General features: G+C 40.2%; 1 non-coding gene across 1 annotated transcript; it reads left to right on the plus strand.

Annotated features, from left to right (window-relative positions):
- The first annotated feature begins 6,508 nt into the window (after positions 1 to 6,508).
- On the plus strand, positions 6,509 to 6,618 carry TRNAL-CAA (transfer RNA leucine (anticodon CAA)). Its single transcript has 2 exons — positions 6,509 to 6,546; positions 6,584 to 6,618. It is a non-coding gene; the product is annotated as a tRNA-Leu (tRNA).
- Positions 6,619 to 13,933: the final 7,315 nt, after the last annotated feature.

A 13,933-nucleotide genomic window follows, 5' to 3' on the forward strand; every position in this document is an offset into this window, starting at 1 on the left:
GCCAAACCCTCCTGAAATTCCCCGAAACAATACACGAGACAAAAACAGTGATTGACCCCGACTGGGTGCGTATACATTTCCCAAAGAAACCATTTGATTACCAATGTAACCTTTGAGGAAGATGGCTCTACCCTCCGTGTCCCTCCAGATATCCAGCAGACGAAATGGGAGCTGCTTGTGCAAGAGGATCGCAACACCCTTCGTTTTTTGAGTCTGAGGAACTAGAGAAGTAGCTTTGTGAGCAATGATGATTAGTTAATTTGAATTCCTTCGAGGACTTATAATGCGTCTCTTGAAGAAACGCTATATGAGTTTGAAATGTGTGGAGGATGTGTAACAATTTGGATCGCTGTTGTGGTTTGTTCAGACCTCTCACATTAAAAGAGGTAAGTTTAATGCGATCAGGTGTCATCTGTGAGGCAGCTGGAGGGACTGAACGGAGCAGTCGGCAGAACAGCGGCGCAGAAACAAAGAAAAACAAACATAACCCGGAAAACCAAAAACGACAAAAGAACGAAAACAAAAACAGTGGGCGAACGCGTGCGTGCAAGACACAACCAGAGGCCCTGGATGCCGAGGCATCGAATAATGAGCCATTCGACCTATCGGTAGGTGATGAACCAGGGCCTCGGTTCTGAAAAGAACCGAAGCGGGCCGGCTCTGGGGGGGGGTATATGTGTAAAGAGGGAGCATTTAACGTAAGGTGTATGGAAAATTGGCGAATGAGCCAAAGGTAAGGACATGAAGATCTGTGTGGAGCAATGTGGAGCATCTGGCCCGCCGAGAGACCTAAGTAAAGAGGTAACAATATGTAACAGTGTAATGGGCTAGGAAGTAAACCTACACATGTCCAGTACACCCAGTTAAGCGAATGCAGCTGCGAATGTGTGTGCGTGTGGGAGACGCCTGTGAGAGGACACGGCCGCATTAATGTGTAAAGGAGTAAGTGTACATATATAGTCGTGGCGATGTGCACAGAAGAGCATAAGCCCAATGAGGGGCAGGAGATGGAAGCTCAACAGCCACACACTCCAGGGGTGAAGGGCGGCACCAACGAAGCATGAGCAGACACTTAATGACATATATGCACAGTAAAATACAGTAAATATGTAGGAGATACAACCTCCCTCCACACATGAATCAAAGCCCGAAGGCAAAATACCGTGTCCAGTACGGCGTGGTGGTCCGCGTAAGGAACCTGGAAGTCCTGGAACACCGTAATCGTGTGTGAATTCCAGGCAAAGGTGGGTTGGTTGCGGAAGGCACGAACGATGAGTTCCTTGAGGGAAAAATCCTGTAGACAGCAGATAAAGTCCCTGGGAGGCATAGTGCCAGAGGGCTTTTGGCGGAGTGCCCTATGAGCTCTGTCAAAGCGAATCGCAGTATCCGCAGGATCGAATTGAACATTGTCTGGAGTGTAGACGGTAAATCCAGGTGCTCTATCGACTCCGGTAGGCCCTGCACACGGATGTTGTTCCTCCGGACTCTGTTGTCGAGATCTTCTATCTTCCTGGACAACTGTTGTATTATAGTCGATTGTTGCCGCATGTGGGAAGTCAGGGAGTCAACTGTGTGAAAAATACGTGGCTGATGGGGCGTGGCTAGCAGCCAAACAAGATGGCCGCATAATCCTGGAGCTCTGCAGGACCCTCTCCGTTTTTTCCATTGCATACCACGACTACCTCAAGATGGGCAAACACAACAAGGTCCCCGGGACCCCGAAAACACAAGGGAGCAGGGACAAGCAGGCTGCTACCTCAGTCCGGGCGTTTTTTCACGCCACGCAAGACCAAGACTCCCGGGACTCGTTTGCCAAGATGGCGCCGTCTCCCGCCAGTTCACATGGTGACGGTGGCGAGGATCCCTGTGCAGACCCGCCACTTCACGATCAACTCACATTGCAGGATGCGCTTCGGCTCCTGCCTACGAGGGCAGAAATGGTGCCTTTAATTGAGCAAGCTACACAGGGTATCCGCGATGCACTGGCCGAAATCAAATCAGATGTTCACCAGCTAGGTGACCGCGTAGCTGCTGTCAAACAAGACAACGTGCAGATAGCTACTACTGTGGACTCTCTCTCATCCCAAATGTCCGACCAGACCACCATGCTCCGACTCCTAGCACGCAAGATTGAGGACCTCGACAACCGTGGCCGGAGAAACAATCTTCGGGTGCGGGGAGTCCCGGAATCGGTACTTCAGCCGGACATCTCTACTACACTTCAAACAATCTTTAATGACGCCCTGCAGAGGCCTGCCGACTCACAGATCCTTTTCGACAGGGCGCACAGAGCCTTGAGATCCAGAGGCGACGCAGCCGGTCCACCGAGAGACATCATTTGCCGTCTCCAGGACTACCCGTTGAAAGAAAATATCCTGCGGGCCTGCAGACAGCAGGCGAGCCTGTCTTGGGACGGTAATTCCATCTCTATTTATCCGGACCTCTCTCCAACTACCCTGCAGACTCGACGCATTTTGAAACCCCTTACCGCTGCCCTTAGAGAGGCCTCTATTCCGTATCAATGGGGTTTCCCCTTCGCCCTCATTGCTCGTCGGGACGGCGACACCTTCACGGTACGCCAGGCATCAGATGTTCCCCAATTTTTGCAGGACCTTGGCCTGCCGCACTTAACCATCCCGGACTGGGAGGCTACTTTCCCGGCCCTTGCTCCGCTTCGGGATCCCACTAAAGATTGGTCTCCGAGACCGCGTCGCACCAAAAGGCAGAAGCTGCCGAATGCCTAGATACCTCTTTCACCTCTGACCGAACGACTACCGCGTTCCTCCTCTTGGCTGATTCCTGGACACGATGCCGCGACTCCTGGTCATGGTTCTGCAGCGCCGGACGTTTTGGCATCTCCTTCGACTCGTCGTCTCCGGCTATGTGCCTTTCTGGACGCCCTGCTTTGTCTATGGCACCTCGCTTTCCTTTCTCTGGCTCCAGGTATGAGTGCCTCGGGACACGTTTACTTACCTCACCTGTGCCTTTACTCTGGAGGGGAACTGTCTGTCCGTCGCCGGGATGTTGATGCACTCATTTACACGTTCTCTTATGCTTTAAATAATTTATTTTCTTTTCTTACTGTTTTTTGTCGTTTTGTTTTTACGCTGCTGTAGTGCTTTTATTGTCTGCGCCCTGGTGCTCCTCTGTGTACGGAGTTCACATGTCCTGGTGCTGTTGTGGTGCCTTTTCCCCAGTGCCTCTTTTGTACGTTTGGTTATTTTCTCCACGTACAATTGGGCTCTTCCTGGGTTTCTCCCTCCACACTTACACGCACACACGTTACGGCCTTAGCGGTTTCCTACACTTACCTTGAGATCCCCTCTCTCCGTGAGGCTCTGCACTCTCTCATGCTAGTGTCCGGGATGCCTTCCACTTGTCTTCTTGTCAGGGGTAAGGTCCTTTGGTCTTCACCTTCCCACACATACACTCCCACCCATGTTTCTAGCTACTGTTTATCCTTCGTGGTTTTCTTTTCTTTCATTTTCCTTTACGGAGGGGATGCTCCTGCATTTCATCACACTCTCTCTATATTCTTTCTTCTCTTACACACTTACACTACCTCTCGCATGCATTCCCCCACCAGAGCCTACCCGCCTTGCCCTCAGGGACAGGGTCCTAGGGTTTTGACCACTAGCATGGTCACTTGGCTCATGATTCGATGTGATTACATCGGGCACATGTTCGCCCTTTTTGGTTTCTTTTTTTGGTTACTGGTTTGTTTTCGTTTGTTCCTCTTTAAGGACATATTAGTACCTTGCTTACTGTTACTCTTCTCACATACGCTGGGTATTTATGTCTGACACTCTTGTTAAATGCACCTCCCTCAATGTGAGGGGATTAAACAAGCCACAGCAGAGATCTAGATTACTTCATGTTTTGCACTCCTTCCGTACCAAAATCACCTTCTTGCAAGAGACACATTTTATACGCTCTAAAGAGCCTAAATTACAGGATAGATATTTTCAATCCGCGTTCTTTTCCAGTTCCCTTCAATCTAAAACTAAGGGCGTGGTGATATTACTACACAAATCTCTCCCCTTTTCGCCTTCTTGAAATTTGGAGGGATGAGGAGGGTAGAGGTCTAATGATTAAGGGTTTTCTGGGAGTACATAAAATCTCGCTAGCTACAGTTTATGCTCCTAATAAGGATCAAGTTCCCTTCTTAGTGGAATTTCTCTCTAAATTGGCGGACTTTCAGGAGGGCATTGCCGTCTATGGGGGTGACCTCAATATGGTCCTGGATCCCAGGCTCGACTGCTCTGCGGGGACTTCTCACATTCCATTTGTTAAAATTAAGCGCGTTAAAGGTTTGCTTCTCCTCAATCAGTTGGTGGATGCATGGCGGGTCCTTCATCCCTCTATGCGGGATCACACCTTTTTCTCTCCCCCCCATAACAGGTATACGCGTATTGATGCCCTCTTTCTTTCACACCATCACCTCTCCTATCTCCACCCCACTGATATTGGGTCCCAGACCCTCAGTGACCATGCTCCAGTGCACCTTACCTTACGCCTCCCCTTGCTCCCCCCTAGGGTTTGGTGTTGGCGCCTTTACGAAAACTTGATCGAAACTCCTGCGTTTGTCGCAGACCTCATGTCTCACCTGAAACATTACTTTGAGGAAAATTCTCTCCTTGACACCCCTATCTCGACGATCTGGGAGGCCCATAAAGCTGTTATTAGGGGACATCTTATCAGACTAGGCAAGCAGCTCAAGAGACTTAACCAGGCCGAGCTCTCCTCTTTATCTCGTCGCATAGCGGAACTTGAGCTTCAACATAAGCTTTCGCTATCTGCAGAGATTTTGGAGCAGCTCCGGGCGCTAAGGTCCCGACTTGCAACCCTTTTAGACTCTAAACTACGCAGGAACTACCTCCTCGCCAGGGGGCATTTTTATGAAATGGGCGACAAGCCAGGGAAACTGCTTGCTCGTGCGCTCCGTGCTAAGAGGGTAGCTACGTTTATTCCCAAGATTAGGGACGCCAAGGGATCCTTGCACCACACCACTAAGGATATAGCTGCCTGTTTTGCACAATAATACCGGGAGCTTTATAATATCTCCCAGGGGCGTGAACCTGATACTCATACTGCGTCGCTCATGGATGCGTATCTGACTAAACATTTCCATAAGCGCATTTCGAGTGCGGACAGGGACAGCCTCAATTCCCCGGTCTCTTACTATTCAGCTTCTTAATGCCGCCAGGGCCACTATCCCTAGGTTTTGGAAACAATCCATCACTCCCCCGATCTCTGCGTGGCTGTCTTATGTTAATTTTTTATGTCACACGGAGGATTTGGTGATGTCATCTAGGGGCGCTGGTTATGGGAACGGTCTGAAGTGGCTGCCATGGCAGGACTTCCTTGGGTCATGTTTTTTCCAGTGGTTGACTGCATTTGATGTTCTTGTTTAGTTGCAATATCCACAAATTGTCTCTGAAAAATTTCTGTAATACAATTGACAGATTTTACTCTAGTGTAAAGTGCGTTTCAGTTATGGGCTGTGTGGCGCATTATACAAGGGATGATTGTTGAGACATTTAGGTTTTCAACAACATTTTCTTTTCACATATGTTGGTTCTGTGGCGCAATGGATGACGTTTCAATAAGCAGGATACGGGCTCTGTGGCGCAATGGATAGTGCATTGGACGTCTAGATTTTGTGAAGGCATTCAAAGGTTGTGGGTTCAAGTCCCAGTAGAGTCGCATTTTTCCAAGGGTTGACTGTACATGCTTAGATCTATGTTATAAATTGTAATTCCAAATATCCACAATTTGTCTGTGAGAAATTATGGTAATCCGAAACAATAGAACGATTTAACACAAGTGTGGAAAGCAGTTTAGCGCTCGGTTTGTAAGATTAAAGTTTTGATGCGAAAATAATGCCAATATTCAAAGGTTGTGGGTTCGAGTCGTGTTTTTTTTTTCAGTGGTTGACTGCATTTGATGTGCTTGTTTAGTTATAAATTGCAATATCCACAAATTGTCTCTGAAAAATGTCTGTAATACAATTGACAGATTTTACTCTAGTGTGAAATGTTTCAGTAGTGGGCCCTGTGGCACATTATACAAAGGATGATCACATAGATTTCTTTGGGCAAAAAGATTAGGAAATGTACAACAGAAAATCAAGGGTGCCCTGTGACTCTTATGGAGCCACTTGGAGCCAAAGTCTTCATAACAATAGTTGGAGAAAGAATTAAAGTTTGCCTTTAAGTGTTTGAAACAGTACACTGCAATCAACTTTGATTTCATTAAATGTGTTGGCAACACACAATACGTAGAAGAACCTTGCATGCCCAGAGGACGATAAGTTTGGTGGTCATATGGCACATCAAAAAACACATGTGAAATCTTAGCCTTCACATGCAGGATCTCAAGTCTGCTTTACCCTGTGACTCTAATGAAGCCACTTTAAACCAATGCAATGGGAAAAAGTCCTCTAACAGCTAGTCCCTTGCCTTGAAACCATGTAAAAAAATATCATCTTTCTTAGCAGCTGTAGCTTGTCTGGATGGCCGAGTGGTCTAAGGCACCATACTCAAGAATGCTATCTTCTCTCTGAGAGGGTCTTCTGGTCTCCATGTGGAGGCGTGGGTTCAAATCCCACTTCTGACAGTCGTCTTTTTTTGAGCTTCGTTTAATTCAACAATTTTTTGAGAAAGAATACAAGATTGAATTTAAGCGTTGAAAGAGTACATTGCAGAAGACATTGATTTCATAAAATCAGACAGCAATGTACAATCTCTAGACTCAAAAGAACAGTAACCTGGGGAGCTAAACCACCAGCAACCTCAAGACGACTCAAATTCTAAATCTTCTGATCCAAAGTCAGACACTTTCACCATTAGGCCACAAAGTCTGGACAGAACGCAAGAGTCTTATTCCGCACTTCGGAGAGAAGACATAGCGAAAGAGGTGAAAATAACGACCCAGGTGTAGATACTTTCCAATAGCTGTCACATAGATTTCTTGGGGGAAAGAGATTAGGAAGTGTACAACAGAAAATCAAGGGTGCCTGTGACTCTTATAGAGCCGCTTTGAGCCAAAGTCTTCATAACAATAGTTGGAAAAAGAATTAGCGTTTGCCTTTAAGTGTTTGAAACAGTACACTGCAATCAACTTTGATTTTTTTTTTTTTTTTTTTTATTTTATTTAAATATTTTATACTTTATGTTCTCAGATTTAGAATACATCGGTAGGGTATTACAATGTCAAAAACAAAAACAAAAAAAAAAAAAAAAAGGGAAAAAAAAAATAAATTCTTGAATGGAATTATAAGCAATTAAACACTTATTCAAAACGAACAATGCGTCCATTCATTATTATGTTCCGTTCTACCGTAAGATATATGATTATTTAAGAATTTTATAAACAGAAAACAGTAGACTGCTACCCGAACCGAATAAAAGAAAAAAAAAAAGCAGAGAATAAATTACAGCATATTATCTAATATAAGCTGTAACTGTGGCAAGTAATTGCCAATCACAACACCACCCATAACATTCATCCAACAGGCAGTCATACATGGGAGACAATGAGAAGCATCTAGGAGCTAGCTATTAATCATAAAGTAGTTCATAGTGCAGTATAGTGTAACGTCCGCCCAGGGGAAAAAAAGGAAAAAAAAAAAAAAAAGCAAGGGAAGTAAAAAAATTAAACCTCAGGTAGAGACTTTCAAAATATTTTCTGGATCAGTGTCTCGAAAGTGTTTCCAGGGTAGCCAGATATTATCGAATTTAGAAAGCTTGTTGATTTTAATATAGTATCCTCTTTCCATTAAGTACTGATGATTAGTTTGATTAATAACTGATCCCCAGTCAAATAGGCCTGCCTGTCTCCAGTTTCTAGCAATGCATATTTTTGCGGCCATAAGTACATGGATAATTAAAATTCTATGATTTAAATGGTATTTCTCAAGTCCCAAATGGAAAAGAAACATCTGTGGGTCTAGTTGGTCCTGAAAGTGGAGAAGTGAGCCAAGTAGTTGCAAGAGGTTATATCTCAAGTTTAGTAGTTGCGGGCACTCCCACCAGATATGGGCAAATGTGCCCATGTGGGAGAGACATCGCCAACATCTGTTTGAATGTGTACTACTGATTTTATTGAGTCTAGTTGGAACCAGATACCATCTATAAATTATCTTAATATAAATCTCTATTAAATTTATTGAGTGAACGTGCTTTCTTATGAGAACCAAGGCCTGACGCCATTGATCCAAGGAAAACTCGAAACCTAGCTCACTTTCCCACTTCAGGATTGGTGGATCTTTCTCATCTTTTTGCATAATTAATAAAAGTTTAGTTGAACTTGAGATTTGTTTCTTTTTTTTGTGAGTTGTTAGCCAATGTTCTACTTCCGGATTCCTATCGATTCCCACCTGATTAATAAGATTTTTAATCCTCAAAAAAGAGAATAATTCAGATGGTGGTAGAGAAAAAGATTTGCATATCTGGGGAAAGGGCACAATGGTATCTTGGTTTAACAAGTTACCAATGCAGGAAATACCGCATCCTTGCCATCTGGTCAGGTCTATATCTCTAATAAAATAACGAATAGCCTCCATTGGAGTAGAGGGCATAAGAGATCTTTTTATCCCCATACTTCGTTTGAGTTTAAGCAATGTTTTAAGTGTGTCATATATTATGGGATTCAAGATTTTTATATCTTTCAATCGAAGTGTGTCAGCCCAAAAGAGAAGATATAGTTCCTCGTGGCCCATGTCTGATTCCTCTATATATAACCATCTTGGGGAATTATTAGATTTTTTATCCCAAGCCAAATAATGGGTCAACATTGTAGCATCATGAAGTTTGTTAATACTCGGGTAGGATATTCCCCCTTTATTTGGTTTCTTAGTTAAAATGTTATTTGTTATCCTTGGTCTTTTCTGCTGCCAAATAAAATGGTCGATGGTTTGCTGAATACATTTCAAGATAGAGGTATGAACTCTCAAAGGGATTGTTCTAAAAAAATAGAGAATTTTAGGGATTAAGTATCCGTTTATTAAATGAGTTCGGCCAAGCCAAGAGATTTCTAGATTTTTCCACCTTGAGAGCTGTGCTTTTATTTTATCAATTAGATTTTTGTAATTACAATTAATAAGCAAAGGAAGTTCTTTTGTAATATAGATTCCAAGATAGTCTATAGTTTGGGAATTCCAATCGAGTGAACACAGAGACCCAAGCTCAGTTATTTCGTCTTGCGTAAAACAAGTCGTGATGAGTTGCGTTTTGCCAAGATTAATTTTGTAGTTAGAAATTAAACCATATTTATCTAATATTTTAAAAAGTGCAGGAAGAGAAGAATCTAAATTCGTCATTGACAGAATAACGTCATCTGCATAAAGAGAGATTTTAAAAGACTCTGAGTTAATTTGTATGCCAAATATATCGGACGATTGTCTCACTAATTCCGCAAGAGGCTCTATACTAAGGATATAAAGTAAAGGGGCTAGTGGGCATCCTTGGCGGGTTCCGTTCCTTATAGGGAACCAATCTGAGTCCAGTAAGTGACCGACCACTTTAGCAGTTGGATTAGTGTAGAGGTTCATGATGTAATTTTTGAATGTTCCTACGATACCATATTTTATGAGCACCGCTTCTAAGTATCTCCAGTTAACCCGGTCAAAAGCTTTTTCGGCGTCAAGCGCCAAAAAAGCAGACTTAATTCGAAGAGAATTAGCCTTATGTATAAGGTTTAAAATCTTACGGGTATTGTCCGTAGGACTTCTGCCTTCCACAAATCCTGTCTGATCCTTATTAATGATATGTGGTATCACTTGTTTTAGTCTCTGAGCTAAAATTTTAGAATAAATCTTGATATCTAAATTGATTAGAGAGATAGGTCTATAGTTAAGTGTTGAGCTTGGGTCCTTGCCTTCCTTGGGGATTGTGATTATTGCCGCTTGAAGAAGTTCTGCCGGTAGTTGTGCCTTTAAAGAAAAAGAGGAAAATACTCGCAGTAATAGCGGGGCAATCATATGCTGTAGTGATGTATAAAAAAGAGAAGAAAATCCGTCTGGGCCAGGAGCCTTGCCTAATTTCATTTCTTTTATAGACTTATTAATTTCTAATAATGAAAAAGGTTGGTTTAGAAATTGTGTTTGTGAAGTCGAAATTTTTGGAAGCTTTAAATTCTGTAAAAATTTGTTTATTTCCAGGTCCGACTGTGAGACCTCAGGAAGATTATATAAGGTTTTATAATAATTAGCGAAAGCGTTAGATATAGCTTTAGGGGTAAGAAAATGATTATTTCCAACTATAATTTTTTTTATAGTTTCAGTTTTTTGTTTAGCTTTAAGTTTGTTAGATAATATTTTTCCTACCCTATTGCTAGAATAGTACCATTTCTGGCGTAATTGTAAAAGCATCCAATTAATTTTTTCCTGTTCTTTAGTTACAATTTCCTTTCTAATAAATTTTATCTGATGAAGCAAGGGAAGGTCCATGTTATTTTTATTAATTCTCTCTAACTCGGCTAATTTTATGTGAAGTTCTGTCAACGTAGAGCCCCTCCGTTTCTTCTCTCTAGTGCCTATTCTTATCAAAACGCCTCTCATGTATGCCTTAAAAGCGCACCAAAGAGTAGGATCTGATACTTCCCCATTGTCATTTGTCTGACAAAATTGTTTAGCCTCCTGTAACAATTCATCTGAAATTGTTGTGTTTCTAAGTAAGGATTCGTTTAGTCTCCATTTATTTCTTATTTTATAGTCGGGATTGTTAGTTATATCTAAGAAAACTGGCGCATGGTCCGACCAAGTAATATTTCCTATCTTGGAGTCCTTCACCATTTTCAAAGAATTTGCTTTTGTCAAAAAAAAGTCAATTCGCGAGTACGTTTGATGCATGTTTGAAAAAAAGGTGTAATCTCTCTCTAATGGGTGAATAGTACGCCAGCAATCAAACAAAGAATTTCTTAATAAAAAATCTTGAATCCCATAAGATGTATTTGTATGTTTTTTAGTGTGATGCTTAAAATGACTACGGTCTAACTTGGGATCCTGAACAGAATTGAAATCCCCACCTAATAAGAGGGTCCCTATCTGAAGGGAGTCTATTTTAGTAATAAGATTGTCCAAGAAACGAACCGAAATCCTGTTTGGGGCATAGACATTAACTAGTGTAAACGTAATGTCGTTAATTTTAACTATTAATATCAGGAAGCGTCCATTGGGGTCTGCCTCCTCATATATAAGGTCTATTTTAAGTTGTTTCGAAAAAATTATTGCCACTCCCCTTTTCTTTTTTACACCTATTAAATTGGCCGCATAAATATAGGGGTATTTTTTAAATTTCCATAAGGAGGTAGGTGGTTTAATCCAGTGAGTTTCTTGGATAAAAGCAAGATCAATATTATTATCTTGTAACGATTTAAATAAAGCACTTCTTTTTTGCGGAGAATTCAGTCCCTGGGCGTTTAGGGTAAAGACCCTAATGGTCATAGAAAGTGGTATGTTGCCCCTGATGTTTCTCTCCTCCCTCTTTCATATTTCAATTTTACAAAACAATCATCACATACATTCATCTTCTCTAGAGTTCAAGCGAACTAATTATGTTGCTGACTCTAAAAGTTCCTGTTTCCACCACAGGAGTTATGTAGGGAGGAAGGGAGAGAGAGGAGGTAATTAAATATTAAGAAAGAAAAGAAAAAAAAAAATAAATAAATAAATAAAATAAAAAAAAACAAAAAAAAAAACAAATTGGTCTACCTAAATTCAGACTATATAAACAAGTAAAGCATAATATTCAAGTTACATCATAGCATCTCCTCAGTATAACATTCTGAATGCACATAAGGTCCGGTCAAGACTTAATATTCAGATTGTATCGTGAAGCACCTCACAGTGTGCCCTTCAAAGAGCTCAATACATATCATACAGATTCTTAATGACGTGCTAAGTTCACGCTATGTAAACAAGTCAAAGCGTGATATTCAAATTGCATCATAGCATCACCACAATATAACATTCTAGATGAACACATGGTCAAGTCAGCACATAATATTCAGATTATATCATACCACATCTCACAGTATGCCATTCAGTATGGACAACCCCTTGAGCTATGTATTCAATAGTAATAGTAGAAGAAAGAAAAAAAAAAATATATATATATGAAAAAATCACGCATATCGAGAGCTAACCAGATTCGTAAGTTTCAACATAATATGTTCCGAATCGTCTCTAAGTATAGCTTTTGGGACCCCTTTAATCTACCCAAAATTAACTAATTTCTATCAATATATTCTGTGCTGGGGACGATCACCCATATACGATTGTACAAGAGTAAGATCCTATTACTGTCTTACAGAAGCTCATAGTGGGATGGTTAGATCCAAACTGTATACTCAAGTTATACTAAAGAAAGAGTATATATATAGATATTAAAAAAAAAAAATTAATTTAACAATAATATGTGTGACAAAATATGCCTGGTGGTCTGTATCTAAACAGGTCAAAGCTTAGTGTTGTATTTTTCACTTTAGGTAATAACAGGCAGTCAGGTACTTAATTAATACGTTTGTAACGATAAATAAGTTCGAAATATCCCATAACTCCTCAACTCAGCGTAACGTAGGTATACCGATATTCTAGAGGGAAGAGAGGACTCATAGAATAACAGACAATTAAAAGTGTAAAAAAAAAAAAAAAAAAAAAAAAAAAAAAAAAAAGAAAAGAAAGAAAATTATTATTATGTAAGTATAAATATAAATATGTGTTAGCTAAGTGAAGTGGAAAACTAGTTGAAATTATGTAAAAAATGTGTAATAAAAAAATATATATATAATAATAATTAAGTGTCATGAATTATGTGAAATAAGAGATGAGTGTGGGTGTGGAAGTTTATAAGTGTATATTTGTTGCTCCCCTTATAAGTGTATATAAAAAAAAAAAAAAAATCTTTAAATGTAATATAATATATATATATATCATAGTGAGACGTTAGATAATTACCTATTTAGTTAAATGTGTGTAAAAAATAAATGAAGTGTAAAAAACATTTGAACATTCACAATCGTGTATTATGTGAGAAACAAGACATGTATAGAAAAATAGAAAAAAAGATAAAAAAAAAAAAAATAAAAAAGGATTATAAGTGAGTCCCTTACTCAGATATAAAGACTCAGGGTCTAAATTGTGAGGTATAAAGATTATAAAAATTAGTTGAGAATGTTAAGAGTTAAGTAGATAAAACAAACAAAAAAAAATAAAAAAAAAAAAAAACAAACAAACAAAAAAAAATAATAAAAAAAAAAAAAAAAAAAAAAAAAAAAAGGAAAGAAAAAAAAAAAAATAAAAAAAAAAGACAAACAAAACAGAAGCTGTATGTAATATATATGTGTAATAAAATGAAAAGTTAAATGATCTCTGTTTAGCTTTCTAATAATCCCCAGTGGAGCATCTTTTCTCTGAGGGAAGCCGGATCCTTGAGTTGGTATACATTATCTTCATAATAAATATTTAATGCTATTGGAAATCCCCATCTGTAGCGTATTGATTTTTTCCTAAGAATTTGTGTGAGTTCTTGGAAGGATTTCCTAGCAGTTCTTGTCGCTTGAGAGAGATCTTGAAAAACTTGAATTTCTTTAAATTGATCCATTCTTGGTTTATCTTTTCTGAGTTCCTGTGTGATGCGATTTTTAAGATAGAAGCTTGAAAACCTTACAATAACATCTGCTGGATAGGAGGCTTCTTGGGCTTGGGCTTTAGGTTTGCGCAGCCTATGGAATCGTTCGAATGGGTGTAGGCCCAATTCCTCTGATGAAATAAAGGTCAAAAAAAATTTTTGCAAAAAGTGTTCCAGAGCCTGATTTTGTAATGCATCCGGAATGCCTCTTAGCCTCATATTTTTTCTTCGAGACCTGTCTTCTATATCTGAAATTTTTACTTCAAGTTCCTTAACTTTTTTTGAAAGGACCGCATTTATGT

The sequence above is a fragment of the Spea bombifrons genome, chromosome 5 (assembly GCF_027358695.1).
Source record: "Spea bombifrons isolate aSpeBom1 chromosome 5, aSpeBom1.2.pri, whole genome shotgun sequence".
NCBI lineage: Eukaryota > Metazoa > Chordata > Amphibia > Anura > Pelobatidae > Spea > Spea bombifrons.